The 12,014-nt window shown below is 45.6% G+C and overlaps 1 protein-coding gene and 1 long non-coding RNA gene across 2 annotated transcripts in view; one reads left to right on the forward strand and one right to left on the reverse strand.

Annotated features, from left to right (window-relative positions):
* Positions 1-12,014, forward strand: part of KCNIP1 (potassium voltage-gated channel interacting protein 1) — a 335,952-nt gene that overhangs the window by 83,994 nt on the left and 239,944 nt on the right. The window lies entirely within an intron of this gene.
* LOC140848461 (uncharacterized) overlaps positions 1-12,014 on the reverse strand; it is a 34,300-nt gene that overhangs the window by 21,021 nt on the left and 1,265 nt on the right. The window lies entirely within an intron of this gene.

Here is a 12,014-nt window from a genome sequence, read left to right on the forward strand (position 1 = left end):
TGGCTTTGAAAGAAGGCCAAGGAGGAGTTCTGGGTGGATTCCTGCTGCTGTCACAAAGCATTTGTTGGCATTTATTAATCCACACACCCACCTTATGAGTTGGCTCTTATGACCATTCCCACTTCACAAATGAAGAAGCTGAATTACTAAGAAAAAACTTACTTAAGACCATGCAGCCATTAAGAGTCAGAGCTGGGATTTGAACCTGAACTCTCACTGAGGGGAGCAGCTTCCTCCTTTCCTTGCAGGTGAAATATGGTCTTCCCAGATCTCATCCTCCCGCTACTAACTCCTCCCTTCCCACTACCCCCTGCTTCCTTCCCATCTCCAGAGATCTTCCTGGGTCTGGATTAACAGGGCCTCAAGGCCAGACTGTGCTGGTGGGAGCTGAGGAAGGTGAGAGGGCTGGGTCCGGCTGGCGCTGTCCAAGTCCTCGGCTCCTAACTCAGTTCCCTCCATCACTCTCTGCTACCTTCCCCAAGCACAGACAGAAATGTTTGGTTTGTGCAGCTTCCAGGAAATTTGCTCCAGGACCAGGGAAATTGCCACCCACCATCTGTTCTGTTCAATTCTTCATAAGCACGAGGCATGACCTAGAAAGACGGACAGTTTAAAATATACTTAGCAGCTCCTGCCTCTCCCTTTATCACCCTTGAATACCCAGAGTGGGTGAGAGCAGGCATTACAGAAAGCTGAGGCAAGTCCCTGCCTCACAGCCATCAGTCTGTACCTGCCCTGGCAGCGAGGAGATGGAGAACCAGGTGCTGGCTCCCCTTCTGTTTCATCCCGTGAGGCTTAGAAACATCTGGCTGGACTAAATCATTTCTGATGGCCGCTGCCATGGAGCGCACAGAGTGCTGGGTGTGGAGCCAGTCAGCTCCACCGTGGGCTGTGTGTGAACTTGGCGAGTCTTGCTGGGAGGGATGTGTGCTTGGGCCTTTGACCTGACTGCCAGGAAATCACAGCATTCCTGGGGGCACCTCCTGACACCACACCTCCTGATGTCTGACTTATCCCTGGTTCTGGGTGACACAGGACTGGTGACACGTCCAAGTGTCCATTTCTTGTCCTCAGCACTCCACCAAGGGGTCCACCTGGGCCCTCAGATCCCTCCCTGGGATCCTGTGACAAGACACATGCACCCCTCCACATCCTGAATGAATTCCGTTTCCTTTCTCCAAACCATGATCCAATCACTCTGGCCAGAGGAAGGGCACTCTGTGACTGGCCAGCTGTAGGTCATGTACCTTCTGGAATGAGGGGGTATATTTAGCACTATCTTCCTGAAAAAGACTTCATAGGAGAGGGTTAGTTTCTCAAAGGGGAATGAGAAAAATATTTCTTAGCATAAAGGGGAATAATGGACAAGATACCCACTCCAGTCTCTTACAGTTTCAGTCAAAACAGTCACATTTACTACCAATTAGGTTCTCATCAAATGCCTAGCAATGAGTTCTTTATTCCACACTGTCCTGCCTTTCACTTAGGATCTGTTTTAGCCTCTGAGTCTCACCCTCTTCTCAGCCTACAGGACCAAGCCTGGAGACACACCTGTAAAAGCAGGAACCATGCCATCCCCAACAGGCTACAGATGATCCAAGTACTCCATCAGGATTTGAGAAGTCATCCCTCCCCCACTAAAACACACCTCTGTTTCCATTGCTCTCAGCTCTCTTATTACCAACAGTAGACATAACCCTTTGAGAACAGAAAACAAAACCCCACTTGGCTCACAACATCTCAGGGAATGTTTTGATTTCGTGATTGCTAACAGGTAATCTCAGACTGAAAGCATCTCAGGACCTGTTCGAGGGGATACATTTTTAAGGGTAAGCTCCCCACTCAATGAAAAAAGCTCCTTTCAATTCAGACTAACTTCTTCCCATCACTGTAACAGTTCAATATCCCAGGACAAGAAATGGGGATCATTATAGGGAGTTAGTCCACAAATAAGGCATTTGTTCCCTTTTCAGAATTCTATGCCCTCCAAGATCTTAGACCTTACTTCCTCTTCACGGCTTCTTGACATATAGTGAAGTCCTGACAATGAGCACTGTATCTGCTTCCTATTGCTGCTGTAACAAATCAACACTCATTCAATGGTTTAAAACATAAATTCATTATCTTAGAGTTCTGGGGGTCAGAAGTCCAAAGGGGGCCTCACCAGGCTAACAGGGAGGTTTCAGCAGGCCTGTGTTCCTCTGGAAGCTCTACAGAAGAGCCCATTCCCTTCCCTGTTCCATCTTCTAGAGGTTACCTTCACTGTTGGCTCATGGCTGCCTTTGTCCATCTTCAAGGCAGCATAGAATCTTTAAGTGTCTTTTTGCTTCTCACTCTCCTGTCGCCCTCTTCCACCGTAAAAGGACCTTTGTGATTGTATTGGGTACACCTGGAAAACCCAGACTAACTTCCTCATTTTAAAGTCAGGGTTTAGCAGCCTTAATTCCACAAGCAACTCTAAATCCCCCTGCCATGTAACATAACATATTCACAGGTTACAGGGATTAGGACATATATATATTTGGTGGCCATTATTCCACTGACCACAAGCACTGAGAGAACTCAAAGTAAATATGGACTTTGTCAATGATGTCTGTCCAGCATTGTGAGTCAGAAAAACAGCAGAATTACATAAATATATAACAAACATAATTACACCTAAATGGAGAAAGGTAAGGTGAAACTGAAACATTCTATGACAAAAAAGGGGTTTGTTGTGTATGATCCTGAAGAGCACAGTTCCTGTCCAAAGACAAGGAATCCAGATGCTCCATCCTTTAAGTGAGCCTCCATTAGAGCTCCCCAATCCTACAGAGGTATTAATGCTTGCCTTCTCAGATGCCCTCAGCACTTTCTCCTATGCTCAGAGGGCTGAGGATCTCCCAGATTCATCAGTACTTTGAAGGAGTTATGCCATATCCATTTAGCAATGGCCCAAAAGATTCTAGTGTTTATTTTGGAGAAACTCAGGTGTAAAATTGCAGCCCTACAGGTTCAAATATACATTATAAATATGTCATTACAAATATGAAACAGAAATTATTCCTAGAAGGATTAGATTATGTCTGATGAAGGGACATGGGAGGTTTGGAGGACAGCCCTATCTTTGGAAAACCATTAAACTCTCCTGGTCCCACTGATTCAGACAGACCTCAGGGCATAATGGTTCAAGGTCAGCATTACTCATGGTGGGTGTCAAAGTGGTTCCTGCCACATCACAATCCCATTCCAATTTGGAGCCTTGATGCTGACTCATTCTATTCCTTGCCCATCTTCAGCACTGCTCCCCTTCCTGCACTTTCTCCATTCTCTTATACTATTTATGGAGAAGATTGTCCCTTCCATTAAGCTGATGGCAATCACTATGTCTTACTCACCTCTGTGGGCTCAGGGTCTTCCATGATGATGCTTTTCTTGTTAGTTAACTGCCATTGCTTACCCTTCACCCTGTAAGTGGAAACCCACACTTGCCCTTGTGAGGCAGAGCACACCTCCCACCACACAGCCGAGATTATCAAACACCCTCTGTTCCAGCTTCCCTTGCAGCTATGGTGAGCACAAATACCTGAGACATAGTCAACCAAACCTTCCTGCTCTGAGGACTGAACTGCAAGCTGTGACCTGAAGAATCTAGAACCATACAGGACAGGTTTGTGAAGTGGAGGAAGGGAACCACCATATTTAGTTTCAAAGGGCAGCATCCCAAATTCAGCCTCAGTGGTGATGGCCACACAGGCCATCACAACAGTGCCTGCTGCCAGGGTGGGGCATCTGCACAGGGCCAGCTTTTTGATGTTATTTCAGGGGTTGCTCCAGGCCTACAGCCTCCAAGTTGATTTTAGTGTCTCTCAGAGAGTCAGTGAGCCAACTAATGTCACTTAATCAATCTCCTTCCTGCTTAGATGCGCCAGGCTTAGTGTTGCCTACAAGTGACACCACAATTGAGACAGACGGTCTTGGGTTTTCCCCAAGTCAGAGTTATCCACATTTTCTCTCACCCTGAGGACTTTGCACATGTCTTTTCTTCCACCTGGAGCAATCTTCCACACCCCATCCTTCTGAACAACTTGTACTCATCTATCCAAATGTCAGGCTTAGCAGCTCTTCCTCTGAGAAGCCCTCCCAGATCACTCCACATCTGGGCTTTCACAGCACCCTGTGTGTCCCTACTGATAGCCCTTGCCCCACTAGAGCCTGTCTGTCCCTTTCTGTCTCACCCTCTACTCTGTGAGCTATATGAGGACAATAGTATCTGACCCGTTAATATTGTTGAATGAGTACCTGAATGAATGAATGAATGAATGAATGAGTGAATGAATGAATGGGACTATCCCTGGCCAGAATAGGTCCCAGTGGAACCCACACCATCACATCCTGGCAGCATGGGGCATCTTAAGTTATTGTACTCAGAGCAATTGCCCTATTCCAGAACACCTCTACCCTCCTTTGGTGTTACCCCATTTCACTTTCACCGGCATTTCTTTTGTATGCACTGTGTGCCAGGACTAGGTCCCCTTACACCCTCATTTCAGCTCCTGTAGATAGAACACATTGCTGCCCCCACCTTCCTTTGCCCAGTCGCAGAAGCCCCAGGGACTTGGAGGAGAGGCCATTGCTCCCTGGGAGAAGCGTGGGCCAGCTGCAAGCCTCTTAAGTGGGCAGGTTGCCATGGTGACTAAAATGGACAGACTTGCTTAAGGATCACTAACCACCAAAGGGAAAAATTACCATAGAAGTTCCACTTACTTTATGGTTGTCAAGAATGGGCAAGAAGTAAGGCCACAAGTGAAAAGACATTGCAAACAAATAGTAGTGCATGAGCTGGTCTGGACCCAATTCAAGGCCTGTTCCTCACTCCTCCTCTGCTCCCATCACAGAGAAATAAAGCTGTACTCTTCAGTGATCCATAACACTGTTATAAAATTAGTTTTTAATATTTACCCAGAACCCACTACATGCCACATATTCTAAGGTTAAAATGCAGTTTCTAATCTGGGAAACAACTCTACAAAGAAAGCATTGCTACTCCCATCTTATAGATGAGGAAACTGAGGCTCATAGAGTTTAAGTGACCTGTCCAGGGTTGCACAGCAGGGAGGTGCAGAGGCAGCATTTCAGTTCCTGCTTAGTCCAGTGCAGCAAATTCTCCCTGGGTTGTTAATGCTGTCACAGCATCGCCATTAAAAGCTTCCCCAGAAGTGAGATTCAAGCTGTTCCCTGTCTGTTCTCCTCCCTGTTCTATTGCCATCTCATTCAGTTAGCAGCCATTGGTTCATCTATTCCTCCTTCTTCAGGCATTCATACACAACAATCTCAAACTGTGAGTGCAAAACCAGCAAGCCCTGTGTCGGGCATTTTGAACACACTTGCTAAATTTAAAAAGCTTCTCCATAATTGCTGAGCTTCTAGACCTTTCTTCCCTTTCCAAACTGCCCTTTGGGCCCTGACTTTGCTGTCCTGAACTCCACACCCCCGTGCTCCACAGTTTGGGGAGGCCTGGGTGAGCCACAGCATGCAAAGGGCCCAGAGCGGAGCCTGGCGCTTGGAGGGTTCACGGGAGCCCAGAGGAAAGTAGCCCAGATCCTGAAATGGTTGCTCTGGGTGAGACTCCAGAGCTACATGATCTTGACCAAGTTGCTCAATGTATCTATGCTCTTGTTTCCCCACCTATAACTTAGTGGGGTGGGGGGAAAGCAGCTGCTCCACTGGGTCATTGTGAGGATGAAGTAAGTTAATCCATACACAGGGCTTTGAATAAACCAGGAGGTTTTGTTGACTGCCAAGTGCACGCAGGCAGCCAGTGTTAGAGGTAGCAGCACTGCCAGGTGCTCTCACCGGTACCTGCGGGCCCACCTCCCCGTACAGTTCCCTCTCCTGCTTTGAGACCTGGGAGCAGCTGACTGAAGCCTGGGGTCTCCACCCACAGTTCAGCCATCAAGCTTGTCCTCCTTTCTCCCAGTCACTACATGAGTGTATCCTCATGTAAAACATATACATGGGACTGTGTTTCTCCCAACTAAACACCCTTCTGTGGCTCTGCAAGGCTAAATTCCACACAGGCTCCTCTGAAGGATTTGTGAAGCCACCCCTGGTCTAGCTGCTGCCCACGGCTCAGCTTCCCTCACTCCTGCCCACTAAACCACGGGCAGCTCTCAGATCTCAAGGTTCAAAGCTTTAGTCCAGGAGTTCCCCTGACAAAGCACACAAATGTTTTCTTTCCCTGGCAAACTCTTATTTGTTTTTGAGGTTTCTACAAGGCTGGGCTCTTGCAGGAAGTGCCCCCTGGCTGTGCTGGGTGCCTTCTATTTTGTAAAGCATAACATCCTTGTGAATTTCAAGCAGGGCACTCACCACCCTCCTCTGTAATTGTTGTCCCAGTGGGACTAGGGAGGGCTGAGCTGTGGCTGCTTTGTGAGCTTCTATAGTCCCAGCACCTGATACTTGGAATAGAGGAAGTACTTGATAATATGTAGAAGAATATGTAAAATTACTGAGAACATAGATATGAAAAAAGTGTTCAAGACCTTGAAGAAACTTATCATTAGGAAAGAGACTGGCACTTGTAGGAGCAGGTGGGAGCTGGTCTGGCACTCACAGCTGAGCCCTGGTGTTCACCTGTTGAATATTAATGATTTCACCGAGTATGGACATCAGGCAAGGCTACACTGACCACAGTTGAACAAGACACAAATGAAACCACTTCATAACCATGCCTGAACACAGGCAAAAACAGAACATTGCCCGAACCGTAAAAATGACTAACGTTCCCTTTCTTGGCTAATCTGAGTGACTGCTGCTTGTTTACCGATGACAGTGTCACCCCTTCTACCTTACAGATAGGACACAAAGATCCCCAATAATAGAATTACCCTTGCTGCCCCAAAGCATCTAATCCAGAGCAAAGCCCCACTTCCCTGAGCCCTCCCTAAAATCCCATAGCACAAACCTAAATCCTCTCCTGAGTCTACCTGGACACCCTCTTGCTCAGGCACCTCACTGTTCCCCATGGTGGTTATTCCCCCTCACTGCAGAGCCAATAAACCCAACTCTGCTCAACTAAAATGTGTCCCTGGAGGCCTTTGGCTAAGGGACATTGACATCATCTACCCCTGTCACCATGAATTTGTAAAAAAAATTCTTAATTTAAAAATAACTGGCAACTAATTAATGTAAAAAAAATGTATTTCTGATAGGGAGCTCATGCCGGAGTACCTTAACTATAACATCACTCTCTATAGAGTTGCCTCGGCTTCCCTTCCACTGTGAATGTTCAGGAGAGGAGGAAAGAAGCTTTGCTGTCCTGAGATCTGACTGTGTATGTCTCCTGTGGAAGAACATCAGCTAACATGCCTAGAAAAAAAAGAATTTTGTCATTGGATGATTACATCTGCTTCCAGGAGAGCATGGAACAGATGTTGTCTCTCTCCAGAGCTGCTCCGCACGGGCCTGAGCTGGTGGCTATTGTCACGGGTTGGTAACTATCTGCAATGCCATCCTCAAAGATGCCTGGTGTTATCACTGCAATCAAATGGACACCACCATGGCCCCATGTCCATTCCCTAGTCCTGCCTCCCAAGGAAACATCTAGAAGGATGCCTTGTTAGCCCCTATGGCTGAGAATGGAACAGATCTGGGCTCTGTGTGCACATCAGGGGCATACCATGTGGTGACTGGATCTCCTCTGACAGTGGATGGTAATGTGCCCCATCACTCTAACCGAGGCAGGAGGCCAACAGACGTTAGTCTGCCTTGCAGATGATGATTCATTTTCTTCATAGGAACTCACAGAATCTTGACGGGTGAGATTAAAGTCAAGGCAAAGCCTCACTTCAGCAACTAGACAGCACCTAGAGTGTGTGGCAGCAGAAACCGAATGTGAAACTCAGATAAGATGGCAATGGGGGTCACAAATGTCCCATCATAAATTTCTCCCTGGATGAGGGCCAGGGTGTCACAAATGTCACAAAAGCCAGTGATCGCTCCAGAGAGGGACATTAAGTGAGGCCTGATCTATGAAGAAGCTTCATTTAGGGGCTCCCCTCATACCCATACACAGGCCAAGCTGACATCTGCGGCTGTAAAATCATCACCCTTCCCCTTTGCCTCTCAAGAAAGCAAAACTTCTTTATGATGCTTTTTATCAAATTTGTCTGTTGCCATTTCTTCTCTCTCCTTTCCTCCCTTTTGCTTCATTCCTGACAAATAAGTGAACTGTTAGTGTGTCAGTTATTTATTTGAGTAATTTCTTGATGAAATTGCAAATATAATTGAATTCTCTGAAAACCATGAATTCAAATGAGGCGACAATAGAGGAAACAGCATGATTAAGGAATTGTTATTCGTTGGTTGTACATCATTACCACCCAGAATTCATTGCTGGATCACTCACAGATGGAGTCGCTGAACTATGATTATATTTTAGAAAATGAAAGGAGACAAATCTAAAAAGGCAATAAAGCAAATTAGGAGCCTTCTTGAGGGATAGGATTATTACTGATTAAGTATATTTGGCATCAAAAATGGGCTTGCACTTTGGCAGTTTAAATTACATATTCGTGCAGTCGACATTTTTGCTGGTCTCAAAATTCTTTGTTATTTTCGTCTTCTAATCACATTTCCCTTCACCCTCCAAATTGACAATTTGAAAGAACATTAGAAATGATCTCTTCTGAAGGAGGATTTGCTCTCAAAATGCACTTACACTCACAGCTATTAAAAGGATATCACCCAGTCATTTCACTTCTCAATTTAACTTTAAAGGAAAGTTAGTGTATTAGGGAACGTGTCCCCTATTTCAAAATAATGCTCTTTGTGGTGCCTTTCAATGTGTGTTAGCGCTGAAGGATTGGGGAACGTTTGTGGGATGCAGATACCCACAGCTACCATACCACCCGCTGACAGCAGGTGTGCGTCCAGGCACCATATAGGAACAGAAGCACATTCTTGGCTCCAGTTTGCTTTTTAAAGGATCTAAAACTAACTTCTGGGCATATCACTTGAAAAACACTCTAACAGAAGTTGAAGAATTTCCTTGCAGTCCTGGATCAACCTCCTGTCAGCAGTGTGATATTATTCCACCTCTCTCAGCCTCTGTGTCCTCATTTGTACAAGCACACAGTACCTGCCCCATTGTGTTACTGAGATGATGACATGAAATGCCTATGGTGTGCCTAGGATGTGACTCATGCATAAATCATGTCCATCAAATGTGTGTCTCTCTGCCACCCTCCTCTCCCTATGCAATCACTATCTAGTCCAGTCTACATATCATTCTAGAAGGTCTGTTTCACCAGAAGATCATGTCTATGAATTTTCTCCCCAATGCTCATTAGCCAGTGGAATTCTACTTAACCATCATTTTCAGCTCCATTTAATGTCTCTTGACCCTGAGTCCAGTCGCCAGGGTAGAGCTGAGTTCAAAAACCCTACCTGCATGCCAGCCCCATGCTAAGTGGTTTAAGCCAAAGGCAGGCCTCCTGCACCCTTGGTCTTTAGGAAGAGGCCTGGCATAGGGCCTCAGGCCCTAGTCTTGAGGGTGGAATAGAGGGGTGGTGACAGGAGGTGAGCAGAGGATTTACTAGAGTATGGGGGTCACAGTGCACTCACACATTTCAGGGTGGGGCTAGGGCCCTCCTCCTCCAAGGGTAGGTATGGCAGACTGTATTTCCCAGAATGTTTGCATTATGCATGCTCACCTACAATGTCATCTGGACAATCCTTCCATTGAGACTGGGGTTTATGTACCGTCCCGTGAAATCTAGGTGGTACTTGACTGTGTGACCAACAGAGTTCAGCAGAAATGACCTCATCTAGTCCCCAGGCCTAGGTCATTGAAGGCAACTTAGCTTCCACCTTGTTCACTAGAATGCTCTCTCTTGAAGCCTTCAGCTGACCTGTAAGAAGCCTGCCTGCCCTGCGGCCACCACACTGTGAAGAGGCTCAAACCTGTCCATGTACAAAGACCAAGTCAAGGGGCCCTAAGACAACCTGAAGAGAGATGGATGCTCAACCAGCCCCCAGCTTAACCACCAGCTAGTTGCAATTGCGTGAGACACTGAGCCAGCACCCAGATAGGCTTTTCCTGAATTCCTGACCCACCGAGACTATGAGAGATAACAACCTGAAATGGTGTTGCTTTAAACCACTAATTCTAGGAATAATGACTGGAATAGAAAGATAAGGAGGTCTGCTATGGTGTAAGTTCCATTAAGCCATGTCCATCTTAGCCCACACTATCCACATCTCTCTCATCTCTACCACTTACCCACTATGTAACCTTGGACAACTCTCTGCAACCCTCTGAGCCTCAGTTTACCCATCTTCAAAAGAGGTTTATAATAGTACATCTTCATAGAGTGATTATGAGAATTAAATGAGATACTTACGGAAAGTCCTTAGAACAGTACCTTACCTAGATTACTTAACAAAATTAGCTATCCTCAGAGACCCACTTCAGGATTGGCAGCATGAGCAGTTCTGTAAACTCCAACCCAGAAAAACAACTATCATCAGTGAAAATAATTTTTTTAAAAATTAAAGTCTTTGGAATTATCCTAGGGGCATACAGAAAATGAAAAAAACAGTTATTCAGGAAAATATACTAGATCTAGGTAAGAACAGAGAGAGTCCATGGCACTTGAGCTATGATCTACTCCTTCCTGCTCCTGCCCTAGCTCAGTGATGGAAGCTCTACACCAGGTCAGGGTCATCAAGAGGTGGGACTCTCTACGTCCCCAGACCCTGACTAAGTGCTCAGAGGCCATGTTATCTCACCTTATGGGGCAGACTACCAGCATTTCTCATCCCCCTCGCCTCTGCTTTACCGAGGCCAAATTCCAGGCAACTATGAATAAGAAATCAACTCCTACTCCCAACTCCTACTCTTCTGGGAGGATCTACTACAGATACAGCAGGCCAAGAATACTGGGGCCTTGACCACACTTACCCCAGCATCATGTTCATATCGAGAGGGTTCATGCTGGGAGGAGCAAACCAAGATCACCAGAGACTATTGCCCCAACGAAGCACTCTTCTCCTAACACTGCAGCTTCCCTCTAAGAGAAGCATGCCACTGTCCCCACCCCCAGCTCATGAGTTATGGATCAGCGATCTTGCTAGGGGAAAGAAGCAGGCTATAAGGACAGAGTGCTCCAGAGCATAACTCAAAAGAATTAATTTTTTTAGAACAGAGTGTGTAGAAATTCAAGACCCAAGGACACTCTCAAGAACAATGGAAATTTTGATGGTAAGCAATTAAAAGGAAGTTGTGAGCTTTATGAAATAAACAAGCTAACCATGCACCACCCAGTTTGCCAGCGACAGCCAGGGAAGGAAACAGCTTAGAGCCAAGGGGCCCAAATTTAACTGGATCACACTGTGAAGCAACATATACCCCAGGCCATTATTGAGCAATCTGTCTGCAATTGGTGAAGCCTAAACTGTGTGACATCAACAGAAGTTTAACAGAGAGATCAGAGAAAGAGACAATCAAAAAAGAACCCTTCTAAAACTACTATCATCTCAGGTCACCATGTGCCCAAGGCCGAGTCCTCTGAGAAATGACATAAGAGATTTCACACTGTGGAGAAATACACTTCACTAAAATTGTCTGGCCAAATCACTAAACAACCAAACAACAGGACATAGGAATTAAGGAGTAGAGAATCAGTACCCTGAGTTGCTAAAATATATTACCTAAAGTGCCCAGTTTCCAACAAAAATTGAAGATATGCAAAGAGAGGAGTGTGATGCAAACCAGAAAAACAAAACAGGAAACATAAATTGCTTGAGAAAGGATCCAGATATCAGACTTAATAGACAAAGACTTCAAAGTCACTATAAATATGTACAAACAACAAAAGAAAACCATGATTAAAGAACTAAAGGAAGGTATAATGACAATGTCTCATCAAATGGAGAAATTAATAAAGAGATAGAATTACTTTTCTTAAAAAGAATTAAATGGAAAATCTGAAGTTGAAAAGTAGAATAAATAAAATAAAATAAACTTACTA

This window comes from Manis javanica, chromosome 1 (assembly GCF_040802235.1).
Source record: "Manis javanica isolate MJ-LG chromosome 1, MJ_LKY, whole genome shotgun sequence".
In the NCBI taxonomy this organism is placed as follows: Eukaryota; Metazoa; Chordata; class Mammalia; order Pholidota; family Manidae; genus Manis; species Manis javanica.